Source organism: Podarcis bocagei (genome assembly GCF_964188305.1).
Source record: "Podarcis bocagei genome assembly, chromosome: W".
NCBI classification, from domain to species: Eukaryota; Metazoa; Chordata; class Lepidosauria; order Squamata; family Lacertidae; genus Podarcis; species Podarcis bocagei.
Genome location: NC_138131.1, coordinates 64,686,727 through 64,697,909, shown reverse-complemented (window position 1 = coordinate 64,697,909; position 11,183 = coordinate 64,686,727). Strand labels below are relative to the sequence as shown.

The 11,183-nt window shown below is 50.4% G+C and overlaps 1 pseudogene across 1 annotated transcript; it reads left to right on the top strand.

Annotated features, from left to right (window-relative positions):
• Nucleotides 1–2,141: 2,141 nt before the first annotated feature.
• LOC308578126 (lysophosphatidic acid receptor 6-like) lies at nt 2,142–4,550 on the top strand (annotated as a pseudogene). The gene is made up of 2 exons: nt 2,142–2,196; nt 3,494–4,550. The product of its transcript is annotated as a lysophosphatidic acid receptor 6-like (transcript).
• The last annotated feature ends 6,633 nt before the right edge of the window (nt 4,551–11,183 follow it).

The window sequence follows — 11,183 nt, the reverse complement described above, 5'->3', positions numbered from 1 at the left end:
ACAAATATCCGGGTAATTGAAGTCCCCCATTACTACTATCTCCCTTCCTTTTGCATGCTTGGCCATCTGTTCCAGGAAGGCATCATCTATGTCCTCCATTTGGCTTGGGGATCTGTAGTAAACTCCCACAATGAGGTCTCTGTTATTCTTCTCTCCCTTAATTTTGACCCAAATGCTCTCACTTTGACTTTGAGGTTCTAAATCTTGGATCTCTTCTCAGGTATACACGTCCCAGGAGGAAAGAGAAAGAGCCCCAGGGAAAGAGGAGGTTGGGCTGAGCTGGTGTGGGAATGAGAGGCAGAGAATGCAAAGCAACTCCGGAAACGGTGAACAAGGCAAGCTGTGATCTCGTTTGAGGAAAGGGAATTAAGATGCCTGCTTCCCCATCCCCAGTGGATTAAAATGTCCAAAGATTAGGAAAAGAAGAAAGAAGAGGAAGCAGGATTGGATGAACATTATAAGAGACCATAGTTTTCCATTGTGACTTGGCTGAGATTTGTTGGAACAGTTTTTAAAAGGCCTTATAAAAACTGGACCTAGAAACTGGAGAAATACTAATTTGGATTATTAGACGATCATTATAAGAGTCATATTGCACTCTCTGAGTTGGTTCAGATTTGAAAGCTGGGCTAGGGAGGAAGATGAAGGGAATGTGTCATCTTGGTGAAGAGGAAAAGAGTTTGGATTTGATTTCCCGCTTTATCACTACCCGAAGAAGTCTCAAAGCGGCTAACATTCTCCTTTCCCTTCCTCCCCCACAACAAACACTCTGTGAGGTGAGTGGGGCTGAGAGACTTCAGAGAAGTGTGACTGGCCCAAGGTCACCCAGCAGCTGCATGTGGAGGAGCGGAGACGCGAACCCGGTTCCCCAGATTACGAATCTACCACTCTATGCTAAATACCACTTACCACTGCATGCTAAATACAGCTGGGTTTATTCTGGAGTGCAGATTATGAATAATTGTTGCTACAGATTATTTTCAGACGGAGATGGGAGTTTTCTTTTCGGTGCCTGCCCTGTGGAACACCCTCCCAGCAGATGTCAAAGGAAAAAAACAACTACCAGACTTTTAGAAGACATCTTCATTGGACGGATGCCCTTGTATTCCAGGGTCACGAGAGAGGGAGAAAAACTTTCCACTTTCTCCATGCCTGGGCATAGCCAAGGAGAGCCCCCCCCCCCATTCCTCAAATATTATTGAAAAGCATTACCCGAGGTTCTCTCTCCCCCCCAGCAGAAGCCTGCCCCCCATCAAAAGCCTGGCTATGCCCATGTCTCCATGCCATGCATAATTTTATAAACTTCTGTCCTGTCGCCTCTTACTTGAATGTTCTTTAAACTAAAAAATCCCTATGCGGAGCTGGCGAAACTAACAGCAAAACCAAGAAAGCAACATGAGGGACTAGTCATGAAGAATGGAAGCCCTTTTGGAAATATCTGAAAAAATAAGCAGATGAAATCGCAAGCAGGATTTGAAATATGAGCAGCGATTGACGATTGATAATATACGAAATACGTTTTAGCAGAAAGTTTATTAGAATGCGTTATGTAAATGGGATGGGATTAAGAACATCATGGAGGGAACGGCGGGAAGTCAAAGTTTAAAGAGAAATGTAAAACAAATTTGGAATCTTGAATATATGTATACTGTATAAAGTTTAATTTAAAAAACTGACTTCAAAAAACTAAAAAGTCCCAGACGCTGCAACCTTTCTTCATAGGGAAGCCTTCTCCTCCACTTTATCATTTTGGTGGCCCTTTTCTGACCATTTTCCAACTATGCAATACAGTATCCTTTCTGAGGTAAGCCGACCGGCACTGCACACAGCATTGCAGAAGCGGTGGCACCATATATTGGTACAAGGAACGGATAGCAGCAGTTTTATTTTCACTAAGTTCTTCACCTTCCAGAGACAGACAAACACAACATAAATCGCAGAATCAATAGCAGTTATGGGGCTTCTCCTCCCATGCAGGGAAGAGGGAAGGGGCTGGCGAGAGACGCGGCTTGTAGTTTTTCCCCAGCCGGAGACGCCGGAGGGCGGGGGGAGGAAGTGGGTCGGAGGCGAACCTTCCCGGAATGTGCCTGGAGGGGTTGAGGTTGCGCAAGGGGGCCTTGAGTTGCCGGGTAGCAGCAGCAGCAGCCGCAGGGCAGGGCAGGCAGGCGGACAGAGACCCACATGGAGGTCCTGGAGGTAGGAGGCAGTGGGGCTGGGGGCGTCGGTTGCTTGGCTGGGAGCCAAGGTGAGGCAGGGAGAGGGCGGCAGGACTCGTTTGGCCCCGACGGCAGGACTCCTGGGTCCCATGGGGAGGAAGGCGTCAACTCTGCTCCAGGGGCTTGGGGAGGGCGGCGGAGACGGCTTTCTAGGAAGCGAGAACCTCCAGGAGGGTCATCAGCACCCTGGACAGCCGGGAGGGGGGAAGAAAGGCAGTCCCACCCCCTCGACGGCCCGCGCTCCCTCCCACCTGCCCACCTCTCGCCCCCTCCCCGCTTCCTTTCCAAGGGGCTCAGCCATAGCTCCACCAGCCTCCGCGGAGGGAGGGACTGCCTGTGAGCCCCGAGAGAGAGAGAGAGAGAGAGAGCGTCCTCTGCAGGAAGAAGAAGACCACGGCCTCCCCCCCCCCCGCCCCCAGTCTCAACTGGGCGAAATGCGGAGATGTCAGGATTTGAGGCTTCCTTTAAGGAGGGACAATCTAGGACAGAAGAGCCGCCGACCAGATACCCCCAAAGAAAACCTGCGAGCCGGATTCAGGCCCAAGCGCATTCTCCTCTCTTGCGCTTCCCGGGAACTGGGATTCGGAAGCATTCTTGCCTCAAGCTATTTAGGTAGAACATAGCCATCATGGCCAAGCAGCCATGGACAGAGCATCTCCAAGCACCGCAGAATCCTAAGAAAGGGGTTCAGGGTAAAAAGGAGAGTCAAGATTGTCAAATAATTCGAAAGGCTTGGAAGTTATCTAAAATTGGGGGGGGGGGGGGAGAGAGCTAAGAACCAGGCAAAGCGGGGCTGAAAAACGATAAACAAAGAGCCATCTAAAAGAGGGGAAAGGAGGTTGCAGCAGGCAAAATTTCAGGGCACCATCACCCCAGTCAGTGCACCACAAAAACAAAAGGAAAGAGCGCTCTCTGCTGGCTCCCCGCAGCTGAAGGTTTCTCCAGATTGACGGCTACATTGGACAGAGAGGGGACAAGAGGCGGTCGCTCTCTGGGTGGCTCCTTGCTTCGGAGCTGCTCAGTAGCTCTAGGGTGGGTGGGAGAAGTGTGAGCCTCGGAGAGCCGCGGAACCAGCCCCGCGAACAGGCCGCCGAGTGCGTGCTTGGCCTTTTCAATGTGTTGAGGGAGTGGGAGAGTCTTGGTTTGTTTTTGTTTTAATTTTTGTTATGTATTTTGTGTTTTTTATATTTCATTTTTATTTTGTGAACCGCCCTGAGCAATACGGATGAAGGGTGAATAAATGAATGAATAAGCGGTTTTCTTTCGTTTTTTCCCAGCGGCCGCCGAAGACCCTCTCCGTGCCGCTTTCTGGTGGCTCCGCGTGGAACAGCAGCAGCCCCACCTCCGGCTGCTTGGAGAGCGCCGACTTCCAGTACCTGCTCTTCCCCGTGGTCTACAGCCTGGTCTTCGCCCTGGGCCTGGTGGGGAACCTCTTCGTCCTGGGCTACTTCTTCCGCGCCAAGTCCGCCACGGAGCCCGCCAACGTCTTTCTGGTGAACCTGGCCGCCATCGACCTGCTCTTCGTGCTAACGCTGCCCTTCCGCATTGCCTACCACGCGCTGCGCAACGACTGGGTCTTCGGCGAGGCGCTGTGCAAGGTCACCGGCTGCCTCTTCTTCGCCAACCTGTACGGCAGCTCCCTCTTCCTGGCCTGCATCTGCCTGGAGCGCTACGTGGCCGTGGTACACCCGCTGCGCCACCTCCGGCTCCGGCAGCTGCGCTACCGGGTGGCGGCCGCCCTCGGGGTGTGGGCGGTGCTCGTCGCCGCCGTCCTGTACCTGGCGCTCCGCTTCCCCGACGGCCGCACCGCTTGCCTGGAGAACTTCTCCTCCAGCTCCTGGCGGGGGCGCATCTCCTCCGTCAGCCTCCTCTTGGCCGCTGCCGTGGGCTTCCTGCTGCCGCTCTTCCTCATCGGCATCTGCTACCCGCTCCTTGCCGGGGATGCAGCCCGGCTCGCGAGCGGTGCGGCGCAAGGCGCTGCGCACGGTGCTGGTGGTTCTGGGCGTCTTCCTGGTCTGCTTCGCGCCCTATCACCTGGTGCAAGTGGTGCACACGCTGGGTCGCGCCGGCGTGCTGGGCGGCTGCCCGCTCCTTCGCGCCACCTACGTGGCCCGCCGGCTCACCATGGCCCTCACCAGCCTCAACCCGCTCGTCTACTACTTCGCCGCCGAGCGCTTTGCCTGGCAGCCCGGCTGGTGGAAAGGCTGCTGCTGCTGCTGCCGCCGCCGGCTAGAAACCGCCCAGCCGCCCCTGCTGAGACTTCGCGGGCTTGGGGCCAGTAAGCAGGGATCCTCCTCGTGGGGAGAAAGCTGCGCTCCCGGGACGGCGCCGTGAGCTCTCCAGCAGATCGCGGATCGTCGGAGGTGCGCGCGCCTGCCTCCTCGGGCATTCTGGCTGCGCCTTCGTGTGAGCGAAGGAGTTCCTCAGCCTTAGACAAGCAGCCTTAGACAAGCGTCCAGCATAAACTGCCCTGGAGGAGGTTCCTTCGCCCTCTTCACGTTAAAGTGCTCATTTACACACCCACAGCCCGTTCGTCGCAAGGACCGTTTAAGAGATGGGAATTTGGAAGGCAGAGAGAGAGAGAGAGAGAGAGAGAGAGAGAGAGAGAGAGAGAGAGAGAGACTTCCCCTCCCTTGACGGGGTTTCTACAGCTGCTGCTGCTGCTGCGAGTGTTGGGGCTTCGCAGTTGAGACCTCTTCTGAAGTCTTTGTGGCAGGCAGACTTTAACAAGGCGCAGGTACTCCCTGCTTTCTACACACCCATTATAGCAAAGGTAGGCCACAGCCAGGCAGAAGAAGGGGAAGAGAGCATCTTTTGCAAGCAGAGGGACCCAGCTTCAATTCCTGACGTCTCCAGGAAGGGTTGAGAGAGACCGTAGGCTGAAATCTGGAGAGCTGCTGCCAGTCAGTGCAGAGAGCAATGAGCCAGATGGTCTGTCTCCAAATAAGGCAACCTTCTATCTTGCTAATGGATCAAAAAAAGGAGGAGTGCTGTATGGGCCTATGTACCCCTTTGCCTCACCCCTTCCTCAGCATCTGAGGCAACCATTCTACACACACACACACACACACACACACACATGTTATGTCTGAATGGCCAAGTTTCCCAGGGAACATCCCAGCAGCCCTCATTGCCACTTGTCTGTGTGTGCAGGGGTCATAAGTGGAAGACAGAGCCTCATCTTGGCCAGCAAAGTGGGTGGGTGCTTCTAGGGAACAGTGTTAGTGTCAGAGTAATGCAGTTCAGGCAAGACACAGTAGTCACATATTGCAAAGAAGATGGGGAGAGGGTTACAATACAATATAGGTTGCTATAGGCATTGATTCTCTTGCTCCTGCCCAAATCTCTGTTTTTATTCTAGAGCCTTTCCATCACAATACCAAAACAACAACTAGCTAAACGACAAAATATGGTAAATAACTTTATTTTGCTGGGGGGGGGGGGCAGAGTAAGTGACAACACATTCTACTGAGCGTGGAACATGTTGGTTTGGGAATCCCAAACCTGAAACTGTATTACAAGGCATTTTGGTTGAGACGTGTTATACAGATCATTAGAAATGCAAAAGACCTTCCTTTGAGTTCAGCTTGATTCACCATCAAGGCATCAAGGCATTATTGCTTCCGAACCCATCAAGGTCATTGATTTGGAAAAGTAGCCACCTTTTCCTCCGCTCTAGTGGTGTGGGGGGAAATGGAATGCAGACCCATCCCTGGCTCCCTTCCAAAATTGTATTGTCCAGATAAATACAAACAACGTGACAGATGGACCAGCAATAGTCTAAGGTACATAAAATATTTATTTGCTAGAGGAAGACCCAAAAGAACCCAAAAGAACCCAGGTGTGGGATAAATGGCAATATATTCCTATCATTTGGTTTCAGCATTGCATTGGAGGGTCTGCAGTTCTGTGATGACTGGGCTGCACATGTGGTGCGACTGCCCATCAGCAAAAGAATTTTGGGAAACATTTCCCAAGAGTTGGGGAAACTACCACCTCCCCCCCTTTTTTGTTCTTGTTAGATCTTTAACCTAATAAATCATAACAAGCTAGCATTATAATTTGGTGGTGGAAGCAGGTTGGGGACAAGACACTCCTAAAATGTCTAAATTTAGTAAAGGGTTAGCATTTAAGCAAACCCCCATAATTCCCGAATTTAGTAAATTGCCTAGGGGATAAGTCATTTAAGAAACAAAGGCAGAGTGATGGCCCACCAATGAAAACAATCAACCAGGGAAGCCCTGCCCTGAGTTCTGGGTATTTACATGGGCATAGACAAGATCACTGACCAGTCATGTTGGTTCTGCCCCCCCCCCCACCCCGAAGAAAAATCCTGCCCTCCCCTGACAAAAATCCTGACTTTGCCTATGGCTGTTGTTTAGTTGTTTAGTCATTTAGTCATGTCCGACTCTTTGTGACCCCCTGGACCAGAGCAGGCCAGGCACTCCTGTCTTCCACTGCCTCCCGCAGTTTGGTCAAACTCATGCTGGTAGCTTCGAGGGGTTGGGGGGGGGCTCCCTGCTCCTGATTGCTTCTGCTGCCAAGGCCAAGCCTCCCAGCCGACCAATAGGGTGGGCTGGTGGGCGGGGCTAAATGCGTTGAAACAGCCACTGCAACCTTCTTTTATCAGTCTGTCCCTGCTTTCTTCGGATGATGAGTGGTTGGCAGAAATCATCAGAAGTATTAAGAATTGGTTGCACCTGTGAGGGTACAGCGGCGAGCCTTTTGGCTCGGGTGGCGGTTAGGCATTGGAATATGTGTGCTGTGTTGGAGTATTGGGTATGCGCCATCATCTACCTCTCCTCTTTTGGGTATTCCATTAAAGATGCCCTGCTAGTGGCTAGGGCCATGGCACACCCCCAGTGACATCATGGGGGAGCTTCCAGTTGTATTTGCATCAACAAGCTCCTCCCATTGGTTGTTAACTCTGATATGACTCCTGGCTGTGTGGGGTGGAGTCTTGCATTGGTGTTTCATCCAATGCCTGCCAATACTACTCACATGCTGTAACCAATAAAAGTTGTGGCCTAATTTCGCCCATTAACCTAAAATAACGTGTCTGTGTGTCTTATTATAATCCTATGTGGGTGGAGGGTCCTCGTCTCACAACACTGTCCAACCATCTCACCCTCTGTCGCCCCCTTCTCCTTGTGCCCTCAGTCTTTCCCAACATCAGGGTCTTTCTCAGGGAGTCTTCTCTTCTCATGAGGGGGCCAAAGTATTGGAGCCTCAGCTTCACGATCTGTCCTTCCAGTGAGCACTCAGGGCTCATTTCCTTCAGAATGGAGAGGTTCTTTGCCTATGGTAAAGGTAAAGGTAAAGGTACCCCTGCCCGTACGGGCCAGTCGTGTCCCACTCTAGGGTTGTGCACTCATCTCACTTAAGAGGCCGGGAGCCAGCGCTGTCCGAAGACACTTCCAGGTCACGTGGCCAGCGTGACGAAGCTGCGGCTGGCAAGCCAGCACCAGCGCTGCACACGGAAACGCCATTTACCTTCCTGCCAAAGCGATACCTATTTATCTACTTGCACTTAGGGGTGCTTTCAAACTGCTAGGTGGGCAGGAGCTGGGACTGAACGATGGGAGCTCACCCCGCCGCGGGGATTCGAACTGCCGACCTTACGATTGGCAAGTCCTAGGCACTGAGGTTTTACCCACAGTGCCACCCGCATCCCTCAGCTGCCTATGGTAGCAGAAGACAATTCCAGAATTGGGAGGGGGAAGTTTCCAGGATTACACTGGAAAATGATGTAAACCAGAGCTTTTCAACCTTTTTGATTCCATGGCTCCCTTGACCAACTACACTCTTTCTGCCTCACCCCTGTGGGGCTTAGGAACTCACTTTGGTCACCCCTTACCTGCAGAGCTGGCAGCCTCTCACCTTTTTCTAACACCCTGCCTTGTGGAGTGTTCCCTCAGTCTCCTCTCCACTCTCCTTGGGAATCCTCTGGGCAGCTGCAGCTGCTGCCCCTGGTCCATGATCTGCCCCCCACTCTGCCCCAAAGAGAGGTGCCTCCTCACACTGCCCACAGGGGCTTGAGAAGCACCCCTTTGCCAGTCACAGAGGCAGCATTTGCCTGGGGAGCCTGCTGCCAGGGCTGCTGCAACAAACAGCTGTGCAAGCCTTTGGGAGGCAGAGATGCAAGAGGGCATCAGAGAAGGAAAGGAAGGAAAGAGGGGCTGAGGCCAGAGTAGCCCACAGCACCCCTGAGCACCATTCAAGGCACCCCAGGGTCCCATGGCACACTGGTTGAAAACCACAAACCACTGATGTAAGCTAACAGGAAAAAAGATTAAGTTTTGCAAGCTTGATGGGTGGTGGTGGTGGTCAGAATATAATGTGAAAGAGACAGAGCAGGGCTTATTTCTGTCTTGCATAGAAGCCTGCTGATCCTAGGGGAATAATAATAATAATAATAATAATAATAATAATAATAATGTCAGACACAGAATTAACCTGCACCTCCATGGACAGCTGTGAGTCCAAAATTACTCCCAGGCTGCACACCTGGTCCTTCAGGGGCACAGTTACCCTATTCAGGACCAGGGAATCCCCCACACCCGCCTGTCCCCTGTTTCCCCTCAGGGAATGTGCAGGCGACCTTGGAACGGACAGCTCACGGAAGAACCCCGACCAAACCCAAGAGGAGGCGTGTAGTGGTGATAGGGGATTCCCTACTGAGGGGAACAGAAGCAGTGATCTGTGGGCCTGACAAGATGTCTCGGGAAGTGTGCTGTCTCCCCGGGGCTAAGATCCAAGATGTAACTGAACGACTGCAAGGAATCATAAAACCCACTGACAAATACCCCTTCCTCTTGGTTCATGTGGGAACCAATGACACTGCAAGCAATAGCCTCCAGAAGATCAAAAGAGACTACGAGGCTCTCGGCAGGAAATTGAAGCAACTAAATGCACAAATTGTCATCTCATCTGTCCTCCCAGTTGAACGACGTGGCCCAGGGAGAGAGGGGAAAATAGTGGAAGTGAACAGCTGGCTTCGCAAATGGTGTAAACAGGAACAGTTTGGATTCTTAGATCACGGACTGCAGTTTCTTGAAGATGGACTTCTGGCAAGCGATGGGCTGCACCTCACAACAGTTGGGAGGAATGTTTTTGCCAAAAATCTCAGAAACCTGATCAGGAGGGCTTTAAACTGACGAATGTGGGGGAGGGAGACAGTGCTCCTGAAGGTAGGAGTCTATCAATTGATGAAGATGATCACCCAAATGTCATAGACCAAATGGAGCAAACAGCACGTGGACCTAGTGGTGGGAGGAAAAAATCCTTAAATAAGAGACACGGGGGAATGATTTGTCAGTGTTTGTAAAAAGCAAAAAAAGAAGGAAAGGGTTCTGACCTCCCTTTATCTTCTCAGTCTCCTTGTCAGCACAAAAAGAGTCCACGAGACTATCCTTGCAGAGTTTTATTCTTAAAAGTCCTTGTGCAAAACACGACTGAATAACTATACACACCAGCACCAACCAACCCAAACACCAGCCACAGCCCAAACTAACATTTCTCACTTATATATACAACTTGCTGCAAGCTGCTGAGTCATGCTGACCCAGCTTTATTCACATTAAAGAAACAGCGGCCATTTTAGCCGTGACACCCCTTCTGTTTCTTAAATGCGAAAAACCCCAACAGAAACAATACATTACAACAATACATTATATACATAAACCCAGTTTTGTCATCAATTCATTATGGCATGTTGCTGGCAAAGGCTTGGTAAACAAATCAGCAATATTATGTTGTGACTGACAATACTCCAGTTTGATTACCCCATTCTGTACACAATCTCTCACATTCGCATGACGGATAGCAATATGTTTTGATGCAGATTTCATTATTTCCGAGCCCGCTAATGCAATGCACGATTGGCTATCTTCATACACTTGGATAGGCAAATCTACTTTACAATCTAGATCTTTTAGTATCTGTATAAACCACATGATTTCATTGCATGCTAGCGACAGGCTCCCATATTCTGCCTCACAGGATGAGGTTGCAACAAATCCTTGTTTCCTTGACCTCCATCCAATTATGGAATTGGCAAACATCATAACCATTCCACTTGTAGATTTTCTAGTAGCTACACAGCTTCCCCAGTCCGCATCAACAAATACTTCTAGTTTTTCATCTTGTGTACTAGATATCTTTAAATATACATTTAATGTCCCCTTTAGATATCTGATAAGCCTTTTCAAAGCACACCAATCGGCAGTACTGGGTTTAGATACACGTTGGCTCAGAACATTTGTAGCACATGCAATGTCTGGCCTTGACCACTGGCTTAAATACAACAGTGATCCTATTTTTGAGTGATACAACTCAGGCTGATCAAATTCATCATCACACAGTGTCTTTGGGAAATCTGGTGTCATGGGAGTCTGAACTGGCTTGCAGTTTTCCATGCCAAACTGCTCTATTAAATGAAGAATTTTCTCTTTCTGGCTCAATAGGAAGCTTCCATCAGCTTCCTGCCTTACTTCTACTCCCAAGTAATTGCTTACAGGCCCTAAGGCTTTAAGCTTAAACCTCTTTTCTAGTTGACTTGTGAGCTTCTGGATCTCATCTGTGGAACTCCCTGCCACAAGCAAATCATCAACAAAGACTAAGAGCATTAGATATTTGTTGCCTGTCCCCTTGGTGTACAGACATGGATCAGCCACACTCCTTTTAAAACCAAGTTTTACAAGGGCTTCATTTAAACACTGGTTCCAACACCTTCCACTTTGTTTGAGACCATAAACAGCCTTTCTCAAACGCCAGACTGCACCATTCTCCTCTTCAAACCCAGGGGGTTGTCTCATTAACACTTCATGGTCTAAATTTGCATGCAGATATGCAGCATCAACATCAAAATGGTGCACTGCTAGTTGTCTTACAGCAGCAATGGAAAGCATTAAACGAAAAGTTTCACTCTTTACCGTGGGAGAAAACACTTCATCATAACTCTCCCCT